Below are 23,832 nucleotides of genomic sequence, written 5' to 3' on the forward strand. Positions count from 1 at the left end.
TATTACACATAATGCAGTAATAAAAATAGTTTTTTCTTGCTCACTGAATCACATTTGGTATACATAGACTTTCCAACCCTTCCCTGTAAGACCATGAGCTTCTTGAGAGTAGGCTCATATTATTCTGTCTGTATCCCCAGTACCTGGCAGAGTACTTGGCACCTGGTAGACACTTAATAAATCATTGAATTAATACAGGAATGAATAATCCCTGGGTTTTTAAAAGCTGTATGTTAAAGACATACTGTAGCAAATATTTAGTTAGCAGTGGTTTTGAGCAGTAGAATTCATAGCCGTAATTTAGAAATATAATAATTAGAAAGCTGAGGTTAAGCTTTAAAAATCCTATTAGGAAATATTTAAGAAACTATAATTTTTTGAAAAAAAAAACTAAGGCAGTCATCCAGGAGCAGAGTGGACTCCTAAGTATTTTTCTTACGAAGTAGATGAGTAGGATTCCAATTAGTTTGTGAGAATGATCCAGAGAGCTGGGCAACCAGAGTATATGACCTTAGCCCTCCCTTTGACTCGAGAGAATATTTACCCAAGTGAGTGAGGGAAGAGGTTCCTCAACAGGCTGACGGTCCTCTTCCGTAGCCCAGCTGCTGGCAGGAAGGCTCTTTCTAGAGAGACCCCTGACAAAGTCTGTCTTTGTGGGAGATGATTTTCCCCCAGAGAAAGAAGGCTTGATTCTCTCTAAATCATAGTTTATTAGAAAAAGTCCCAACGCACACTGAAGCTGGTGGAGAGAGTACGGAGGAGGAAATATGCTGAAGCAGCTTCTCAAAGTAGGTGACATCCAAACTGAGGTTCGAATGACTCAGTCAAGGGACCTGGGGAACGGCGTTCAAGTAAAAGCAACGGAGTGTTCAAAAACAGACGCATCGGATAGTCGACACCCTGGTTGTATGACTTCAGGGAAGTCACTCTCCCTCTCTGTGCTGTGGTTTATTCATCTCTACATTATAGGGTACCTGTGAAGGTTAAATGAGTTCGTTTGGACAAAGCTCTCGGAACAGTGCCAGGCAGAGAGCAGCAAGCACTTGCAGGAAGTAGCAATGCAGTTACTGCCATTAAACACGGTCATTGTTGATATTGCTGTTATTTGGATACTGAACTGGCTTAGTGGGGCTGAAGCACTGGGTACAAGGTGACCGGAAGGGAAGAATAAAAGGGTGCCTCTGGGGGCAAAAAGGGACCAGATGAGGAAAGACAGTCTGTGATAAACTGGTTGGAGAATAGACTTGCTTCTGAAGATGATAAGAATCATAGCTTATGGTTAAGTGGGGCCTCATCGCCTGTGGATTAAGGTCATGCAGCGAGAGACATGTCCCCTCCTTCTCAGGATTCTGACCCACAGCATGCGCGTCCCGTGCCCCATGGGATGACTGCTTCCTCGGATTGCCACCAATGAATGCATGGGTTCCGCAGAAGCCTCGTGGCACACCCCATAGCCCATCCCATCTTAGACCCTTGATGAGCACTCTTCAGTTCTGCCACACTCGGGAGTGGCATCTGGATTGGCCAGAATGCTTACTTCTGCCTCCCTTCCGGAGACTCCCCCCCCAATTCACCACTATACTTAAACATGCAGATGAAGCCCAATCGTGATCTTTACGACTCCAACGATAATAATCCTCATAATAGTAGAAGCTGCATTCAACTCTGAATGCTTCCACATGATTGGCATTGTACCAGTGATAGCACTTAACCCCAAGTGTAGTTTTGTAAACACACTGCCGCAGGAGGCCATCTTGAATGGATTGTTGCAGAATTGTCTCATCTGACCTTTCTGCTACCTTTATGTTTCCTTGTTCTTCCATTGTGCCTTCAACTGGACTTTTCCTTTTATCCACTTAAAATTGTTTTTAAGTGTTTGCGTCTAAGATATATTCTCTCTTCCTCCTCCTACGTAGTTCCAAGAAACTGGTATCACTGGTGATTCTAATCCTTACTCAGAGCCCTGTAATTTTTTCGTCCCCCCCTCCCCACCATGTCCTGACTGCTCAAAGGGGATTTAAATATGGCAGGACAAGAAGATGGAGAAACTGTCGTTTGTCCTAAGTCTAAAGAAAGCACATGTAAGGATTGTCTCTTTGTATAGTTTAATGCCAATTACTTTTACAATTTCTGTGTTTCTTTAAACTGGGCTGACTCTTTAGTATGTTTTTATACACTTTTTTCTCAAAGTAAGATATTGCTTTGTTCATCTCTATCTTGTGTCTGATACGTGTTAGTTTGCCAGTGTTACACTCCATATGGAATGAGTAGAATTGGACCATTATAACAAATTACTACTTTATCAACTTGGGACAATAAAAATTGGGAGAACGTTCTCATTCTTCTAGTACTTTGTAAGAAATAAATAAAAGTTTTGTAGAGGAAAAATAAATATAATTCATCTTTTAGAACTCTTATTTTCTCTTCCAAAGGAGAGTAACAGGCCCTCCCATAAATTCTGGGGAAACAGACCTCAGTGTTTACTACTGGAAGCTCACCAGGTCTGTGGAAGTTTCTGGAGAGGAATGTTGTGGAATTGGCGGTAGAGTGAAATAGTGTTCTCTCCTGTCCCCTGGTTCATTGGCTTGAACTAAGCCCAAGTCAAAAGTAAGAAGAAGTCTCTTATAAGTTGTCAGTTTCCTCCTCACTTAGGACCTTCCTTAATGATTAAAAACTTAACTCTTAAACCAGATTTCCCCTCCGCCACTCTGCCAGACCCAGCTGCTTTAAGAGGTGTAATGGGTCACTTATCCAGGAAGGATAAGTGCTTGAGACTCTTGGCTTCCACCCACTACCCACCTATGGAATTTAATTTATGCCTGATTGGTTTGATTTTTCTCTCTCTCAATTACACTCCTTTTACAAAGATCAGTAAATCAGCTAAGTTTTTAATTCTTTTGCTATTAAGTTCATCTCTTTAATTCAGCAATCCATGAACCATCAAAATTAAATGCGATGTATCTGTGAGTATGTGCACATCTGTGATCTTGTTTCTTCTTTTTTATGGTATTTTGTGTTACTCTAGATCTGTAATGAATTATAACAGCCGTGATCTTCTCTAACAATGCCCTTCCCCAGATCTTGAAAGTCTGTCTGTATGGAAAAATAGTTCCATAAGAGCAAGGAACGACCATGTCTTCTTTGCCAAGTTTGTGACAAAATTATTACCCATTTTTCTGAGGCTGGTGTCTTTCCATGTTCACTCTTCCTACATAATCCTCTTAGGTAATCTTCCTAAAACCGTTCATTGTACCATCTCCTTTTACTACAACATCTAACAGTGCTTGTATTTTGAGGAATCTAAACAGGCATTTTTTTTTAATGATGGGAGGAGTTCTATGATTTAAAAAAATACTGATTTAAAAAGTTCCATGATTTAAAAAGAGTTAAAGTGAACAAGTATCTTCAGCAAGGAGGACTTTTTAACTTTTTCTTCAGAAATAGGCTGGATATATGGCATTCATAGATTCCCAAATATATCTGGACATGGGACTCATTTTTACCCAGGCATACTGAGAGAATAGTATTCCTTGGAACATGGCTGTGGAAACTCTGACTGACACGGCTCTACTTGCTTTCCTAATCATTACAAACACCTCAACCTACATTTCGTGGTTTCCCACCCTTTTGGACAAGCACCTAACCATCAGTCCCAAAAGTACGAAATACAGTCTTTCCAATTTGCATTTCCAGTAATAATGTCAAACAAGGAAGCAAAAACAAAACAAAACAAAACAAAAAACCTAAAAGTAAAACAAAACAAAAAACAAAACCCCTCCAAAACCTAGTAAGGATAGAAATGATTAATGAACTCAAATGTATCTAGAGAAAGAAAATAGAGACTGAAAGATAGGAAGAATTACGTGTCCAGAAATAGTATTTAGACATGAAGGTGTGTGTCAGGGCTCCAGAAGCTGAGGAAGGAACTTTCCATGAAGTCAGGTACAATGCCAGCACCATATGGAATAATGATTAAATAAATATACCACTTTTTAAAATAAACAGTCTTCATGTTCTTTGTAGAATCAAAGTCTGTGTGTAGGGAAATGAGAAAGAAGGGCAACAAGAAAATCTGGCTTAAGTCATAGAAATCAGGTCTGAGGAGAATGCTATATATCCCCTGTTTAATTCCCTAATTTTACCAAAAAGAAAACCAATGTCACAAGAGAAGTGATTCCCATATCCTTATAGTCCCATATTTTTTCTGTCTCACATTGATTATAATTGAGTCTTTCAGAAATCATTGTGTTAAAAAAAAACAAAACAGTTTTAATAGTTTGAACTGTCTGCCTATTTTCATTTGCCATTTAGTAGTGGACTCAGATGCTTGAATAACTTTAACCATTTTATCTGGTTCAAAAATGCATCATGGTATAGTCATGAAACTCTTCTTAAAATAACTTCAATTAACACCCAAAATTCAGCAACCAAATACAATGTAAAAGTCTTTTGTTGTATTTATTTATTAATTGTTTCCCTCTTCCACTGAACCATGAGCTTTCTTAAGATCGGTGGCCGGTTTTCATGTCTATTCCGTATTTGCACTGCGCTCAAAGTAGTCAATGGTTAAGAGATAACGTAGGCTGATTATCCTATTGCCCAATCACGTATAAGTGAAATTCAGCCAATAGCAGTTATATTGTAATCAACAATAAGATCAACTCTGAACTTTTATATTTATTGCAAATTTATTGCAATCCTCATTCAGGCACCCAGTGACTGAAACGTGACTGCATCCTACAGGCCTGCAGAGACACCTCTGGTCATTCTTTGTTGATATTTCTGAAAACTGCCCTCTCCTGGTATCACTTGTTTCTACTCCATTGATCTCCACCCCCCATTCTGTCTAATCAGCTGGACACCAATATGAACACACACACAAATATAAACATGTCAACCTGGCGTTATCATGGCAAAACATGTAAGAATATAATAACAGTGCAAATTTTTTAACCAATCATCTGAATTCATACTTTACATTAGGCTCCCTCTTGGTGTGTACATTCTTTGGGTTTGCACAAATGTAGAATGATATATATTCATCCTTATCATACAGAATACTGTCACCGCCCTAAAAATCCTCCATGCTCTGCCTATGCATCCCAACCCCTACCCTTTGGCCACCACTGATCTTTCTATTATCTCCGTAGTTCTGTCTCTTCCAGAACATCAGATAGTTAGAGTTCCCACCAGTGATGAAGGAGAGTTCCTGTTGCTCCATATCCTCACCAGCATTTGGTGCTGGCCGTGTTCTGGATTTTGGTCATTCTAACCCATTCTAGTGGGACCTCACTGAAGTTTTAATTTATATTTCCCTGGTGACATGATATGGAACATTTTTTCATATGCTTATTTGCTATCTATGTATCTTCTTTCTTGAGGTATATGTTAAAGCCTTTGGCCCATTTTTTAATCAAGTAATTTATTTTCTTATCATTGAGTTTTAAGAGTTCTTTCCATATTTTAGATAACAGTCCTTTATCAAATGCCTTTTGCAAATATCCTCTCTCAGTCTGTGGCTTGTGTTCTCAATTTCTTGATAGCACTATGAAGTTAATTAAGATTCTGCTATGAAACAGAGGGGTGCCTGGTTGGCTCAGTCGGTTGAGCGACCAACTCTTGGTTTCAGCTCAAGGCATGATCTCATGAGTTTTGGGATCAAGCCTCACAATGGACTCTGCATTCAGTGGGGACCCTGCTTAAAGATTCTCTCCCTCTGCCCCTACCCCCATTCATGCATGCGCTCTCTCTCAAATGAATAAATATATATTTTAAAAATATATTCTGCTACTAAGTAAAGGCAACATTTTGCCTTGCTCTCCTTCTAATCAAAAAAATAGTATATTTGATCAATTATTTGATCAAATTATTTGATCAATTATTTGTTCATTAAACCAACAGTCAAAAAGAACTTAGTGTATGTTTAACATTATGCCAAGGACTTTCACAAGAGTAGAATAGACAGGATGCCTGCTACCAATGGATGTGTAGTATACATCTTGTTACTCATATTTGAGTAAGGAATGGACTTTAAAGGAAAAAGTTCTTGTCAACTTATAGAATTACCTTAAGTTATTTTCTTTATAATCAAATACACATAAACAGAGAATAAGATATGCATTCCTTGTATTTGTTCATTTAATACACAACTCTTGATGTCTTATTATGGTCTAGACACTGAACAAAGAAACATAGACAGACAAAATACTTGACTTCGCAGGCATGTTCATTCTGGATGGAAAGATAAAAGTCGGGGCACCTGGGTGGCTCAGTGGGTTAAGCCTCTGCCTTCAGCTCAGGTCATGATCCCAGGGTCCTGGGATCGAGCCCCGCATTGGGCTCTCTGCTCCGCGGGAAGCCTGCTTCCTCCTCTCTCTCTGCCTGCCTCTCTGCCTATTTTGACCTCTGTCTGTCAAATAAATAAATCTAAAAAAAAAAAAAAAAGAAGAAGAAGAAAAAATTGGCATGTCAAAAGGAAAAAATGTAACCAATTCTTATTCATGGCAGTTGTGTTCTGTAAAGTTGCCATAACAAATTGACAAACCCATAACCATTGCTTCTAGGGGAAATATAGAAATAGGTTTCTGAGAGCCTCAGGTCACCATATTTTCATCAACCAATCAATACATGACCTTGCTTTGGGGCACATGGGTGGCTCAGTGGGTTAAGCTTGATTTTGGCTCAGGTCTTAGTCTCAGGGTCATGTGATAAGAGCCCCATATCAGGGTCTGAGCCCTGCATGGAGCTTGCTTAAGGTTCTCTCTCTTCCTCTCCCTCTGCCCCTTCCCCACCTTGCTCACACACTTTCTCTCTCTTTCTTTAAAACAAACAAACAAACAAACAAAACCCCCATATTTTGTCAGTAAGGCCCAGCGCAGTCTTGTGCTTAGGAGCACTGGACAAAACTTAGCATGGACAAAACTTAGCACCATGCTTGGAGGCCATTATAAACAGTGAAATCATCAACAAAAAAACTATAAAAATGAAAAATCAGGGGCACCTGGGTGGCTCAGTGGGTTAAAGCCTCTGCCTTCTGCTGAGGTCATGATCTCAGGGTCCTGGGATTGAGCCCCACATTGGGCTCTCTGCTCAGCAGGAAGCCTGCTTACCCCCCCCTCTCTCTGCCAGCCTCTCTGCCTACTTGTGATCTCTGTCAAATAAATAAATAAAATCTTTAAAAAAATGAAAAATCATGGCACCAAATAAACTACAAAAAAGGCATTTATTTATGGTATGGGAACTGAAACAAGAAAGCAGAGCATTGTCTTATTCAGCCATAGTTGGGAATGTGCATGCCAGGTGCATGCTGGGAAATGCCACTCTGCCCTTGTCTGTGAATGACTGCCAAACACTGATTTGGGGCTTAAAAATAAACCTTAGAGAGTAGGCACATGCAAAAATACAGAATCCATTAATAAATGAAGACCCACTATATATAATAAATTTCAGATAGTGGTAGGTTTTAGAAAACCAATGAAGCAGGATTGGGGTAGAGTGACAGGATGTCAGGGGCAGCTATTTGAGATGGGTGACTAGGGCAGTCCTCTCTGCAGAGAAGACATCTGAGTAGAGATGAGTGGTGAAAAGGAGTTTGCTCTGTGAAGGTGAGGGGAAGGAGGCTGTTGTAGGGAACAAATATGAATGGCTGCGAGTAGAGGAGCAAGCTTGACTTGGTTTTTATGAGGAACAGGACAAGGGCCTCCATGTTTGCAGCAAAAATAGAATGGCAGAAGAGGAGGTTGAGAAGGTAATCAGAGGTCAAGTAAGCATGGTCTTGTTGGCCCAAGGAGGAGCTTGGATTCTGTTTGAATGGGTGATGAAGACACTGAAGGTTTTAAAATATATATGAGCTGGGACAGCTGGGTGGCTCAGTCGGCTGAGCGTCAACTCTGGATTTCGGCTCAGGCCCTGATCTCAGGGTCGTGGGATGGAGCCCCACCTCAGGCTCAGCGGGGAGTCTGCTTCTTTCCCTCTGCCCTTCTCCTGGCTGGTGTGCACACGCATGCTCTCGCTCTCAAATGAATAAATAAATTTTTTAAAATGATAATAAAAATTAAAATACATATGAGCTAGAGGATATAACTCTTAAATAATTTTTACAGCTCCCCCAAATTACAAATTAGATTTACCGTCCCCAAAATACCATTTAAATGAACTATATTAAGTGACAGGGTTTCTTTGAAAGTGGTGACAAGGTGTGAGTCTCAGGCTGACTTCACTGGTGACCCTGTGCCGTGTGATGACTCCCAAGAATGACCTTCACTTGACACAGATGGCTCCTTTCCTCCTCGCGACTCCTCAGTGTTTCTTCCCCCGGTCTGCTGTGACTGTACAGAAACTCTCCTGCAGGCCTGTCTCTGACTTAACATGCTTAGAAGATGGCAACATCCAGCTGACCCAAAGCAGGTTAACCTCATCTCTTGACTCTCATTACCCAGAGGAAAATATAAAATTAATATTTCTCCTAGAGAACTCCCAGCATCTCCCTCCCCTCGAGAATTAAACCCCAGCCCTCCAGAACTGTTTGAAAAACCTTGCTCCACTAGAGGCATTTCAGGGCTGTGGGACTGCATTGTGTGACACTACAATGTGGACCCTAGGTCAGTACACATTTGTCCCAACCCATCCAGTGGATATCACCAAGAGTGAGCCCTCACGTCCTCGATGGATGTTATCTGAGGGATAATGTTGTATCAGCGTGATTCGGCACTGGTAAAAATCTCTCTCTCTGGGAAGGCTGTGGGTAGTGGGGAGACTGCCCACGTGTTGGGGCAAGGGATATGTGGGAGATCTCCGTACTTTCTGCTCAGTTTTGCTATGAATACAAAACTGCTCTAAATAATGAGGTCTTTAAAAGAAAAAGAAAAAAATCCTCACTCTACATGGAAAACTAAACAACAATTTAGGAATGAAGTAAGAATATATTAAATATAACAGCATCAGACAGACTCCAAGGCAGCCCCAGACCCAGTGCCTGAAAAGAAGTCGCAAAACAATGTCGAGGCCTGGGGGACGGAGACCTCTCTGCGCCTGCGCGGATGTTTGAGGGGTGATTGTGGGTGAGGCAGGCCTTGATTGGGACCACAGGATTGGCTGGTGTGTGAGGAGAGAGAGCAGAACATTCTCCAGGGGGAACTGGGGCTGGAGGGCCAGAGGTTTTCAGAGCGCAGAGGGACTCTGCGTCTGTGAGTGCAGACACCGGCTGGAGCAGAGGGTTTTGATTAGGGGATCAGGGGAAAGTGTATTTGGAAAGCCTGGCCCTACCATTTCAGCACTGATCTGCCCCAGTGGGACCAGACGGTGGTGTTCATAGCCCCGGATTGTCTTGTTGGTGGGCTGGCCGTGGGATCTGCGGCATGGAGGTACTTTCTCAATGTAGTTATTTGTACTGAGCCTGTCACTAGCTCGGCAGGAGGTAAAAATTACTTGACAGTCTCTCTGGCTCTCACCCATCCAAAGCACGAGAGAGCGGGGGTGTCAGAGTGGGTGGGCGTTGGGGAGAGCGAGTCCTTAGGAAATGAAGCTTTCAGTGAAGGAGAATGAAGGGCACAGAGAGGCTTACCCGTGGTCTGGGGGCGCCAAGCAAACGGGCCCCCACGGTGGAGTCCCCATTCCTACCTTTCACTCTCAAAGGGTTTTGTTTGGTGTAGAAATCTCTCTCTCTCTCTCTCACGCGTGTGCATGTACACATATGTAGACACCTCACACGATTATTACCAAAAATCACTTTGGAATTTAAAGTCTCAGCCAAGGATCCTTCTCCTAAACAAAGCTACATCTCAATATTGCTCTCTGGGTTCCCTATTGTACGGCAAACATGAGCTATTCACCGCATATGCAGAACGATCACTTAAGCCCGTCTGACTTTGAAAGGCGCGGGTGATAACATTTTGGATTTTATTTTTGTTTGTCCTAAGAGTCTTGAGTCTGGGCCAGAAACCCAGGCAGAGGATGAATGTGCTGTAGACCTCACTTCTTGTCACGGGGCCAAGTGGACTTGGGAGAGAGGGTGGGGCTGTCTCTTCAGACGTGATTTTTCGTTTTGCCCTTTGCCTCCGGAGCCTGGGCCCTGGCCCCTGTCCAGCCGCTCGAAGAGAAGATTATGGTATTTTCTAGGTAATTTTAAGGAACACAAACCCAAAGTAAAGTCAGGTGGTTTCAAGTCTGCACTGAATTTTTCATGTTAAGGATTTGTCATGATTTGGGTTTTCAGCAGAGCTGTATTTTAAATGATGAAGGGAGTTGTGTTCTTTGGGAGACAGGCATGTTTTGGTTGTTTGCTAATGACCTCTGGTTTTGCTTATGAGGAGTTTTGTTAACAAATGGAAATGTAGCAAAATAAAACACTCTCTTTCTTTCGTACTTTCTTTTTTTCTCCTTGTTCTTCTTTTTCAAACAATGAGAACCCTTGCAATAAACTGTCAAAACCAGGCTATAGATATTGGTTATTGTAGCGTCATTAATACTGTGTAAAAATAAATTAGTCACTTTAGCAATCAAACACATTCTGCTGATCTCCTGTCTGTGCTTTTAAACAGAGCCTTCTCCTCGCTGTTTGATAGATCCTATTGTTAGGAGAAGAGAACTGTAGAGATGTATTCAAAAATTCTTTGAAATTTTTCCAGCCCCAGGAATCCATTCAGTAGTAACTAGCCTTTAAGGAGGCTGATAAAGGAGAGCTGGGCAGGTGCCTGGCTGCTCGAGGTTCAAGGTCAACCCCAACCCCTGGATGAGGTGGGGGGAGCTTTGGGAACCTTGTCATGTTCCATCTGCCCTGCCTGCTTGCCTTGCCTTTTCCTGCCCTCTGACCCCACCACCCATCTCACCCTCTGACTACCTTTCCTAAAAGAAAGGGAGGCCAAGCCTGAGCTGGCAGAGGGTGACAAAATTAAACCAAAATAAACTCTTATCTCAAGCACAGAAGACTTCTGTTTCGGGGGTGAGGGGCGCAGGGGGAAGAGCTGTCTTCAGGCTAAAGTGACGGACCGAATTGAACATAGCTGAAATTTTGGTTCCTGTTTAGTTCCATCCCTGCAATGGTGTGGCCCATTTGTTTTGGGATGGGACTGGATGTCACATAGCTTTCCACTCCCTGTTCTCATCTGTCTCCATTGTCTCAACACTGTTGCAGAACTCTGGGTATGGTTTAAAGCTAAGTGAGAAATAGAACAGAGGCTCTGCTGTATCCAGAAGGGGGCATATTTTTACATCCAGTACAGGCCCCCTTAGTGGAAGGGGCAGTAAGACGTGTGTGTTAGAGGCCAAGAAAAAAAGAGATGTTCCTTTTCATTTGAGAACTCCATTAGTTTGCTAAGGCTGCCATGACAAAGTACCACAGACTGGGTGGCTAAAGCAACAGCAATTTATTTCCTCAGAGTTCTGGCAGTTAGAAGTCCAAGATCAAGGTGTTGGCAGAGTTGGTTTCTTCTGAGGTCCTTGGCTTGCAGGTGGGGGTCTTCTTGTGCCTTCACATGGTCTTCCTCTGTACTGTGTCCGCATCTCTTTGTCTCATAACGATTCTGGTTACGTTGGATGAGGTCCTACCCTGTGACCTCATTTAACCTTAATTCCCCCTTTAAAGACCCTCTCACCACATACAGTCACATTCTGAGGTACTCAAGTGTTAGAACTTCAACATATGAATTTTGGTGCTGACACAGTACAGCCCATAACAAGAGCTAAGGACATTTCATGATCACAGTTGACCTTGGTTATGGACCAAAAAAGTTAACAATAATGAACGTCCCATGAGATCCTTTCATACACACACACATGCACACCCCCTCAGTGCTTGAAGAGCTCCAGTCCACCCAAGGTTGACTCCCAGGGGCAGCAGATGTTGAGGGAAAGTAGCAGGAACAGTTGGTGTGATGTGGTTAATGTAAGAATTGACTTTGTTGATGCTGAATCCAAAGACCCATTTCACCGTTGTCACCATGGTCAAAAAATATTTACTAACTGGTACAGGAATCAAGTTGCTGTGTGGTGCTATCTGGATTCAGGCTTTTTCACAGCGCACCATTCTCCTGTTTGTGGGCATCACTCTTCTTCTCCGGACAAATAAATATATAAGAATAAGAATATTCCATAGAAAAGTATGTCTGTCTGTGTGTGTGTGTGTTTCTGTCTGTTCTCTGTCTTTCTCACACACACACACACCCCCCCAACTGAAATGTGTATGTTACCAAGCCTCTCAGGTACATACTGATGCTTTCAATCCAAGGATAAGTTTTGTTTGTTTTTAAAGGAATAAAATTCATCATTCATCTGACATTTAATTTCCAACACCTTTTTCCTAAAAATACAGAGGAAATTTCTGGCTAGATTTTCTACTGTCCAAGTCACCAGTAAGTAGCCTAAGTTTTATTACTACTTTTCATATCACTTTTCCTCCTCAAAAGAGTGCCCTGCTCTTAGTTCCTTGCCCCTGGTGTACAAACATGTTGAAATCTTTGCCATGACTGGGAAGCATAGCTTTTGTCATAGGTTTCAAGGTACCTGAGTGACAGGAAAGATTCTGAACCAAAGGAGCATGCTGGACGAATAAGAGGTAGCCCAAGGAGAAGGCTGAATCAAAAATCAATCGGGGGAGTGGGGGAGAGGGCGCCTGGGTGGCTCAGTGGGTTAAGCCTCTGCCTTGGGCTCAGGTCATGATCTCAGGGTCCTGGGATCGAGCCCCACATCGGGCTCTCTGCTCAGCGTGGAGCCTGCTTCCCCTCCTTCTCTCTCTGCCTGCCTCTCTGCCTACCTGTGATCTCTCTCTGTAAAATAAATAAATAAAATATTAAAAAAAAAAATCAGGGAAGGCAGAAGTTCAGCCTTGAGGAGACTAAGAATGAATTGCAACTGCAAAGAACCAGAAGAAAGTTCAAGGCTCTGCTCCTAAGTATCAGTCAGAAATGGGGCTGCACCTAGAAGCTTTCTGCTTCATCACATCCTTTCAAGGCATCTTGTCTGCCTCCTATTTGCCAGGCTTGGTGCCAGGTGCTCAAGATATTAATCCACATAAGAAAGTGTCCAAAATGTCAAGGATGTTACATCTAATGGCAAGTGGGTTGACCTTGAGAGGAAAAAAAAAGAAGGCAGCCTTGAACAAAAACAGCAGTGATGGTAGGGTCCTCTTAGAGATTGGTGGTTCATGATTCGATGGATGGGTCAGCTCCAACTGTCACAAACACGTCCTAAAATTTGGTTTAGCTTGCCAAACCACTTGAAGAGCCAATGTGCATCCACACTGACCACAGCCACAGATCCCAGCCCCCGCCTCCGAACAAACCCGATTAGTCTTTTGACGCTTCTGTCTCTCAGAGGCCGTCAGTAAGCCCCTACTTGCTAAATGTGAGTACTCATCCTTACATTGTTTTCTCCACCTCTCATTCTTGTGGCCTCTCCAGCCCCTGTTACGTATCTTGGCTTGCTGTAGACCTCTCCTCTGGTTCTTTCCCTTCACTTCCTTAACCCGGTTTCTCGTTCTGTCACAGCCTTGTTTTTCTCCTTCCTCTCCACTCTCTCCTCTCCCTCAACATCTCTCAGGGATGCTTTCTGGCCATGAACTTCAAGCCTGCCCTCCCTTACAATCCTAGACCTACATTTCCACTGCCAGCTTAACCTGAGTGTCTTCTCCAGAGACTCAAATGCACCATGTTTAAAGGAAAAACAAGGGGGAAAGAAATATATATATATAACACTAGATCTTCCTCCCCTACTGTATTTCTTCTTCCTGCTCAATTAATGATCATCATTCAGTTGTCCCCACCAGAAGAGCTGAAAACACACAAACGTGGGCACGTCTGCATCTGTTCACGCAAAGTTTCCATGTGCTGCACGTTTGTCAATCCCTGTTTAAGAAGTTAGTAGCTCACTGCATCAAAAAGTCTGAACTCTGTACTTAAGACCATTCATAACATGGCCCCAGCCCCGCCCTAAACAAACCAGAATCCTTTCCTGTTATTCCTCAGGACAAACTCTCCAAATCCTCCAGGCTGTCCCCGCTTCCCGGCTTCCCTTCCATCCGGGAATCCCGTGCTGGTTCTCACAGTCAGGTCTTCGCATGTTTTGCTTTCCCCTCCTTGAGGGACTTCCTTCCCGTCTGTCAAAGTCTAGGCGTCTTTCGAGACGGGTTCCATCACCTGTCCTAGATAATACCTTCCTTGACCACATCAGACCATGGTAACCACCAACACCCACTCCCACCGAATCTCCGAATTCCTCTGGCACCAAACAGCTGTACCACAGAATTTCGCACCTGGCTACCTACTTGTTCTCTTTCTTTGGTATAAACAAGACAGAAAGCCAGTCTCTCTTTCAGGGATTCACAGACATGGTGAATTCCTCCTTGAGTTTTTCCCCAAAATGTGTCTTTGAGGAGGAATTTGTAATCTTTCTTGCTTCAGATATGAAATTCACATACCTTCTTGTGATACGACATGTTTTGCCTTAGTTGTCAGGAAATTTAGGGCTGTTTCGGGGCCCCGACTGTAATAATCAGCTTATCTCAGAATCCTAGGAAACGTTGTCTATCCTACCTGCCTCTGCTGTGTGTTTATTTTTAATTTTGCAGACATTTAATTTGTAAGATACCATAGCTCCTTCTGGGACAAAATGAGAAAACAGACCTCCAAATAAACTGTATCCTTCTCCTTTTGTTGCATAATTTTCATCATCCTACCTGGACTGTGTGTCCTTGAGAACAGAGTTAGATCGTGTATTTCTCCTACTGATTGCCCAAAGTAGAAAGCCATACGGTAGGTCCTGAATAATTCACTGTTGTTAAGCTAATACTTTTAGATGTCCTAAGCAAAATAACCTACTTTATCAAAATGGGTTAGATTATTTTAAACTGAGATGAAAACATTTAAAATTACATAATTCTAACAAAGGGCCTTGAGCATATTTACTTCTGCTAGCAGTCTGTTCAGTGTTCAAATATCGGAGAAAGAACACAATAAAAATCACCAGTTAAAGTTTCTGCTACCACAGTATCTATGCATAACACTTAAAACGGGAAAGAAGATTAACAAACTCAGTAGTTCACTGCCAGTAACACTTGCCGGATGACAGAGTGCATTTTTTTCCCCCCTCAACCCCAAAGCCCTGCTGGCTGCCTTTCTGATAAACACAGCATTCAGGTGGTGTCTGACTTAACTTTTCTCCCCTCATCCTCATTTTCACTCCCCCTTCCCCTCCCTTCTGAACACAAGATAGCAGACATTAAGATTGGCTTTCAATAAAACTATGTGTGCTAGTCATCAAATTCTTTTTCTTTCTTCCTTCCCTCTTTCTTTCTTTCTTTCTTTTTCTGTCTGTGGGGGAGGACGGGGGCAGGAGTTGGAGGATGAGGAGGAAGAGGGGTTCCTTTTTTAAGCTCACCCAGGGAGAATACTTTAACTTTGAAAGAAACCACAAGAATGTGATCATCAAGTCATAGCCAGACAGAGCCTGTGTTCATACTTCCTGTCCTCTTACCCCCTACCCACACCCCCCTTCCCCACATGCACCCACCAACACATACCTGGAGCTGCTATTTATACAGAAGATGAGAATAATCCATATAAGTACAAACACTTTTGAGACTCCTTCACCCAACTGACTGGGCTTTCCCATTGTGCAAGAAGTAAGGGCTGTGGATATTTTCTTTGGCTCTTTTAACCAGAGTGGAATCATTAGCCTTTCCTTTTCACAAGTTGTCTTCCCCACCTTTTCCTTCTAAGGAAATTATATTAAAGAGAGAATGAGGGTAACCAATAGCAGACACAGTGTCTTCATGGTTATGAGATTCAATGATGTCTGCACCCCCACCTTCTGATCTAACCTACATTGTATGTCTGATGTTGGAACAGAAATCAAAATTCATTTTTACCACCCAAAGTAATGGTTCTTGGACCACACCAGTGTGGGTCCACCTTGGCCAGCCTCATGTGACCCCTTAACCTTGCCGTTTGTCCAGCACTCTTAATTCATGTGGGTTTTTTTCCCATACCCACGTGTAATGTCCTGAATCTCTTGGCCTCACATTTAGCTTCTGTTTGCTTTTTGAAAAGATTCATTTCATTTTGGCTTAGGTGTAACAGAATAAAGTAAGCAAATCTGTTGTAAAATAGGAAACATCATGTGTTCTACATATAAACAGAATATTTTGAATTTCTGCTATGTGGGATTCTCCTTTCTGGTTTTTCCATGATTGAAATAAATTTAAATATCAGCTATACTAGTATTAGGTTTAATACAAAAAATGTATTACTTTTGATACCAGGAGACATAGGCGTGCAGACCTACAAAAAACTTGCCTTGACCTTTGAAAATGTGTTCTTGATGTATATATAGAGATAGATAGAGAGATATAGATATAGATTATATATATGATCAACCACTCATGCAAGAAGTAGAATAAAATATTTAATAATTTGGGGGCACCTGGGTGGCTCAGTCAGTTAAGCGTCTGCCTTCGGTTCAGGTTGTGATCTCAGGGTCCTGGGATGAAGCCCTGCATGGAGCTCCCTGTGCAGCAGGGAGTCGCTTCTCCCTCTCCCTCTGCCCTCCCCCAACTGACTTGTGCTCATGCTCTCTCTCTCGCTCGCTCTCTCAAATAAATAAATGAAATCTTTAAAAAATTTTAAATCATTTTACCATTAGATTTTAAACCCACAAATCTGGGTATTTGGGTATATGACCTCTAGAACAAAAAATGAAATTGGTCAAAATGTCATATTTACTAAGTGTAGTGAGACCACGAATGCCAGATTAGCTCTGGGGACCAGCAAATGTTTACCTGGCACTTTAAAAAGTAAGTGTGAATCAAGGTGTAATGTGTGCATCTAGGTTTATGATTTTCTATGTTTTAAATCTTTCTTTAAGAATTACACATACAGAGATATGGAGCAGTTTATTTATACTGGTAAGACAATTTGTAAGCCAGATGCCAGAGTGGAAGTTGACAGCTTCAGCATCAGCGTGGAGACGTTCTGCTACTTAATCTAACCGCTAGTAAAATGCAGCTAGAGTTTGACATGAAATAGGCAATAAATGAATAAACACAGCCGTACCTGCAGATACCACTTTTTGCACTCATTCTTCCAACTTTCCAAGTCTTCAAGGCAAGGATACAGCCATACATCTAGCTGCTTCTAGGTCCAACCCCTCATCATCCCTCTATAGCCCCTCATTCTTGATACCAGCATCCTTCCTTCCCACCTCAAATACGGTCTCTAAGCAACCTGGCCTTGCTTTACCATCGCTGAATGCTTCTTTCTCTAACTGCTGTCCTGTTGGACATGAAACCACTGGGCCACAGTAGAAATAGAATTGGCACAGCACCATCCAAGGGGTTCTGTTGAATTGTTTGCCTCCTACAGCTGCGTGGCCCTTCAGAGAGAGAATGTCAGTCCAGAGAGAGAGTCCCCAGTCCAGAGAACAAGCCACCTCAGTCGTACCAAGGAACCAATGCAACCCCTCCTGGCTCTGGCGATCCAGTGACCCTTCTGCCTGCTGCAACACAAGCAGGAAGGCAGACCATACCACAAGGGCCAGAGCAGCTAAAATGAACGCAGACAGCAATTTTAGAGCCTCCCAGTCCATTTCAGTGTTTGCACCTGGATTCTGTACAGACCTGTGCTACTAAAATGCCCATTTTAAAGAAGAACCATTAGGTGGAGCTGATATTCATAAAAATCAAGCCAGTGCCGTGGGGGTGGGGGGGGTGGGGGGGTGGAATAGTCCTTTTATGAATTAGGCAAAGCTGGTAGTTTTTATTATGGCTTTAAACACTCAAATACTAGTCAAAACCTGTGAATATGTATACATTCTTTTATATGGATAATTACCTTCTTCATTGGTGGCGCCTCCTGGATTAGGAGGCTTCTTCCATGCAAATGAGGAGAGGAAGGTAGTGCAACAAAGAACACCTTTTATGTGGCTTCAGTACTTATTTAGCCAAACTTCCACATTTATAGAGAGGCAAATGCTACATTCCTGGATTTCTAGAAACTTCTTTGTAATTACTTTAAGTTTACTAATTCAAATGAAGGTCCTTACATAGTTTTTGGTTAGTGTGTATGGACAACAAGCCGACCCACTATCTGTGTGTTGTTGAGAATAGCTCATCCAAACTCTTTATGTCTAATTTCGGATTTCTGATCGTGATGGAAACAGGCAAAGCTATTACTGAGGTCTGGTCTGTATTGTTTTTAATATGAGCCATAGAAATGAAGGTGAAATACAGGATACTTTGTGCTTTAGAAGGATCCCAAATTAAGTTGCAAATAATGTTTTCTAATGATAGTACCAAATTCACAACACCTCTTTTTGGCCAAGAGAGTTGGGTTTTTTTGGTTTGGTTTGTGAGTTTTGGTTTGTTTGTTTAAGCACTTTCTTTTTATGGTAGAGGCATCCATTTTTGTGTAAGCCTGAAGTTTTGGGGTCCTTTGGTGGTTTTTTTTAAAAGTGATATTGTGGTCTCACATTTTAATGTTTCCTGGAAGAACTGGCTGGCTATTTATTTTAATTACTTCACAGGAACCCACATGACAATTTTTGAAGGACATTTTCTTCTTACTCATTGTTTAGTATTTTGGTCACCGTTTTTTTCCCAACAGGATATAGCTTCAAGGTAAGATCCCAATTTGTTTTCTTTTTATTTCAGAATAAAATATAGACATTCTACTGTTAGTTTTCTGGCCCCTTCCCCACCTACCTATGTATTATCCCTGCTCCTTCCCCACGTCCCCTCCACTCCAAAAGAAATTTTCCTGGTTTGGGTAAGCATTTCCACTAAATCTCCTTTGAAAGCTGATCATTAGAGGCAAATATGACCTCAAGAACCACAGTGTTTGGAGGTGTTAGGAGGCATTTTAACATAAATCTTCCTATTCACCAACCTTCAAAATTCCAAACCCTATTGAGAACGCCTAGAGATTCTGATGAGAGGAAAATACACAACATAGAAAAAAATAAAACATCATGTTTTCTAAATGTGGCTTTGATACATATCTGACATCAGAAATAGAAGTTCATCTTTCATGAAATCGCTTCATAGTTAACTGATCGGAAAAATACGCAGCTCTAGTCATTGTCAGAAGTATATTTATAAAATCGAAGCTCAAATTGAATGATCACGTCTTTATTGTAAAACGCTGATGGATGTTGTACAGTTTCGCTTTGGAACAGAGTTCACTACTTGCTTCTTTCATGTAAATTTAATATCCTTTATCCCTTCTTTAGTTGGTCAAATAAGAGGTCTGTCATTCCTTTCATGATTTTCAGTTTCTCACCAAAAGCCATCCTGGTACATTTTTAGATGTATATTTTTATGAAATAAAATGTTTTAAAGTCACTGCTCTGAATTTCACAGAACGTCAAGGAAGATGGCTCTAATTATAACTCTTATTTTTTAACAACTCTTTGTAAAAACAAAACAAAACAAAAAAACTTTCACAAACTTTATTCCATTCGATCTTTATCCCAGAGCAGAGTCCTGGAAAGCTGGTGGGAACTCTTTGAAGCCGGTTGCTCCCGCCTTCCATCTTATAAATGAAAAAACTAAAGTCCACGATGTTAGGTTGAATTTACCACCATCCATAGTCTGTGTCTGATTTCTCCTGTTGCCTTTCCTGGCCCGTGCGTCCTGTCCTCCTCTGTCACCTCATGTCATTGCAGCCTCCTTCAAAGCTATGTAGACATTCGGTGAACTAGAAACCACATCTCTGCCTCCTAGCATCACTTTATGAAACTCTCTAATTCATGGCCTGCTGATAATCCCTGCTGACTAAAGGGCCATTCCCATCCTCGTCCTTTTCTTTTCTTTTGGAGAAAAAGAGCTATGTGACTGTCATCAGCAGCTAAAGATGCCTGGAATCATATGCGTAACGTCTTCAGGATTGTTAATGATCAGTTCAGAAAATGAAATAAACATTCTGTGATATTTTTTTACCCCTTCCTACAAGCTACACAACACAGTGTGTGCTTAGTGAATATCAGTTGGATTGAATGAAACAACAGGTAACAGAGTGTTTGGTTTTGCTGTTAAGACCAAAGACCATTTCTGTGTTTCATAGAGGACTGCGTGGGTCCATCAAATAGAAGGATGTACTTAGCAGCTAGGAAACCCATAGAACCAAATCCAGCTCCACCACTTATCAACGTCCATGGCCTCGGGAAAGCTACCTAAGTTTCCTGAACTATAATTTTCTTTCCTGTAAATACCGTCTACTTTACCGTGATTTTATGCGGATTAAATTAGACAATGTGTGTGTAGAATCAGGCACAGCAAAGGCTCAACAATTTCCCCTTCCCTGTCCTTCATGTCTGGCTGGGAGGCAACCGGTCGCCTGCTTCTCTGTGCTGTTTGAGAATCAGGGCACTCAGGTCAAGCCAATCTGCGTCTGGATATTTTGGGGTCTTGGGGCACAGCCTGGGAAACTTGTCAAAAGCACTGGGTGTCATGGCTTTGTCTCATTGGCACGTGTCCCACACGCAGTACGTGGGTGGTCGTGCACTTCTCCTCGTCTTTCTTCTCAAGCAACGGGCCCCTTCCCAGCACGCCACTAGGAAAGGAAGCGACGCGGGCCAAGAGGCTTGTGTCTCCTGAAATCCGATGGTTTTGAAAGACTCTTGCTGCAGTAACATGCTGAGTTACTGAGTTTACGAAATGGCCTTGAGTACTTTGCAGAGTGAATGTTTAAGTCACTCAGCTTCTGTAGCTTTAGGAGACACGAATGATATTACAGGAGCCTCCTCAAAAATCATCAGTCAAATCTGCCCCCACCCTCTACATCTTCTCGAAATTTGTGCTATTCTAAAATCAGCAGTTATGCTCTAGCCAGCTAGGACAACGCCGTGGATCCAAAGACGTTTCGAACTTCAAAAACCGAATCTTCAGACCCCAATGCTTTTGACATATTTTATGAGGATGTTTGTATTTCATGGTATATTTATCTACTGGAAACTGTTTTATAGTAAACATTTGAGGCATAACATTTTAAAGTTTTTCTTTTACTTCCAGCTGGTTCACCTACAGTGCTCTGTAAGTTTCAGGCATACAGCACAGGGATCCAGCACCACCACACATCAGCCAGTGCTCATCCCAAGTGCCCTCCTTCATCCCCATCACCACATTTTTAATGGGGTTTTCAGATTAACCTTTGAGCCCCAAATAAAAAAGAATGAAGAATTCCTTTCTCAAAAGAAAAAAAAAGTACAATTGCTATTCAAAATAGTATGGCTTAAGGATAGAAGAGGGGTACTAGCTTATGCCTAGAGCTTATAATGTTAATACTTGGAAACTAATGGTTCCTCGCTGTCAGTCCACTTGGTATCCTGACAGTGGGTTCAGTCCTGACCAAGACTTTCCCAGCCTATGAATTTATCAAGGTTTAAACAAAGCCTTTGAAAACATAAGCCCTTCTTTCTTCCCCTAAACATGTACATACTATAACCCAGAAAAACGTACTAGTGATTTTTACAATGGGAGGTTCAATCTGGAGGATTGGGGGTGATGAGGAAGTTGGAGGGAAACCTAGACAGTAATAACATTTCAACACAATCCTGCTAAACGAGAAAATTGGATTTTGGTAACATGAACAATGGCTGTTATTTCCAGATGTTGAAAAAGTGAAGTCTCCAGTATATATGATAATTTTGACTAAGTTCCTCACAGAAACAGCAACTAAAAGAAAAAAAAAAGAAGAAGCGAAGTAGAGATTAACAGGATAATATCTTGGGAGAACTAATGTATCAAATAGTATCAGCATCCTAGTAAATGTTTAAGGTTGGGTGGTTTTATGATTGATCAAAACAAGGACTGTGGATAATAGGGTACATGTCTCATATACATCTGGATGTGTGTGGGCCTCCATCTAGGCCTCCGTATGCTCAGTTTTACTGTCAGCTGGGTTACTGAGAGAGGAGAGTGAGAGAACCAACTTTTTTAAGCATGTGTTTTCCACCCTTTGACTTGAAGAAAAATGTGTCACTCATGTCCTTTAACAAATAGTGACTAGCCAGCTATAAAATCAAGTATTTGGGGGCAGAAATAGTCTCTTACTCAAGAGTTGCAATTTAATATTCACAAGTGGTCAGTGAAGGACCAGCTACTCCATCCCAGTAAGGACTAATGATACAATCGTTGCCACTTTAGGGTTTCACTGGTTATTCAGATTCTCCAGACAAGGTACTTTGAATCACTGAGTCCAAAGCACAAGAGAAAGCAAGAAGCTCCATAAATAGCAACAGGGCAAATAATTTTACCTCGAAACCACACTGAAGGCATGGTTTATAACAAACATCCTGGCATAAAATAGTTATAGAATATTAAAATAAAAAACTATAAGGCTAATGTCCACTGAATTCTTTTTTGATGTCCCAATACCATATGTCCTTTTTCAAATTACTGCCCCATTAGATACTTTTTGCAAATAAAACACATCTCCCGCATCTGCTACCTACCCTCCCTTGTGCACAGGGGCCCATCTCAAATCTGTGTGGCTTTACTAAGTATCCTAATTGTGTTCTGTTCGGAGAAATGTCAAAGCAAGAGAATTCATGGAAAAAGAAATCACTTATAGTTACTCCCTTCACAAATCTTTGCTCTAGGTTTTTGTCTTCTCACTGATTTTTCTCACTTCAATTTCAGCACGTCCATTCTGTGCATTTTACCTTTGCTAGCAGTACACTTTGGGAGTTCCACTCTAATATTTGGAGCTGTTACCTACAGATACATTCTTTGCACATTCCATGCATGAAGGATTTGACTGTTCATATTCTGTTAAATTTTTTGATCTTATTACTCTGGCCTGCACAGGCATTTAGTCGAACCCACGAAGAGAATACAGACAGCTGACTGGATGAAGAAGACATTGTGGAAAAAAACTCCCATTGTTTAGATTTCTGTCAGAGGATATAAGAATACTTAATTTCTTTTATCTCTAGGGCTTTCATTATCATTTAAATTTCATTTTACATTAATTGATCAGGGATTAGTAAAGCCATTATGCAGAAATTAGAATAAGACAAGCCAGATGGAATGAATAATTCATGAAGTCCAATTACATTTTATTTCTGGTGTACTTTCAAACTTGCCTCTGACTTCTGTGCTATTTTGATGTGACAATATTCACTGGAAATCAAGAGTGCCATTTTAATTTATTGTATCCCTCTGGAGTGGAAGCATTTGTATGCAGTGGGGGTGTGCTAATGCATTCCCCCCAAACACCAATTTCAGGGCTGCTGGAAATACTGGGTAATCTAGAAAATGTGGTTCATCTTCGGTGAAGGTTCAGGGGTTTCTCCGTTGAGCCACACCAGTGCACCTGAGTTGGCGGAGAAACTAGGGTCTTAGAACCCCGAGATTTTTAACCTCCCAGAAGAACTACAAATCCCCTCAAAACATGTGTTCCCCTTCCCGCCGCAAAGGAACCATTCAAGAATGTATGTGGCCCAGAGTCGGCCAGGGAGCCGACTTGCAGCTCCAGACAAAGACCACGAGGTGGCAGGCGTTGCCTTCCGTGCGGAAGGTCCTGGGCGGCCCGGGCCTGCCTGGGCTTCCAGAGCGTTCCCCGCGGGTCTGAGCCTCGCAGGCGGACGGCGGTGGGGTCCGGGCATCGCGGGACTCGCAGAGCGTGACCTGGCGAGAATCCCGAGCTAATGGGCAGCCGCGTCCACCTGCACGGAACGGCTCGCCCGCCTGTGTCTGAGACCGCCTCCCCCGCAGGTCCGGGGCCCCAGCCCCTTAAGAGTCCCCGCTTCCCACCCACCCAGCATCCCCTTCTCCCCCCGGCCCCAGTATTTATTTATGCCACTGGACAGTTCTAGTCACATTAAAGCTGCGGTTCACCTTTTCGA

At 42.1% G+C, this 23,832-nt stretch overlaps 1 protein-coding gene across 6 annotated transcripts in view; it reads left to right on the forward strand.

The window, feature by feature from the left end:
- Positions 1-23,832, forward strand: part of DYNC1I1 (dynein cytoplasmic 1 intermediate chain 1) — a gene marked incomplete at its 5' end in the record, with an annotated part of 260,677 nt that overhangs the window by 214,783 nt on the left and 22,062 nt on the right. The window lies entirely within an intron of this gene.

Source organism: Martes martes (assembly GCF_963455335.1).
Source record: "Martes martes genome assembly, chromosome: 11".
NCBI lineage: Eukaryota > Metazoa > Chordata > Mammalia > Carnivora > Mustelidae > Martes > Martes martes.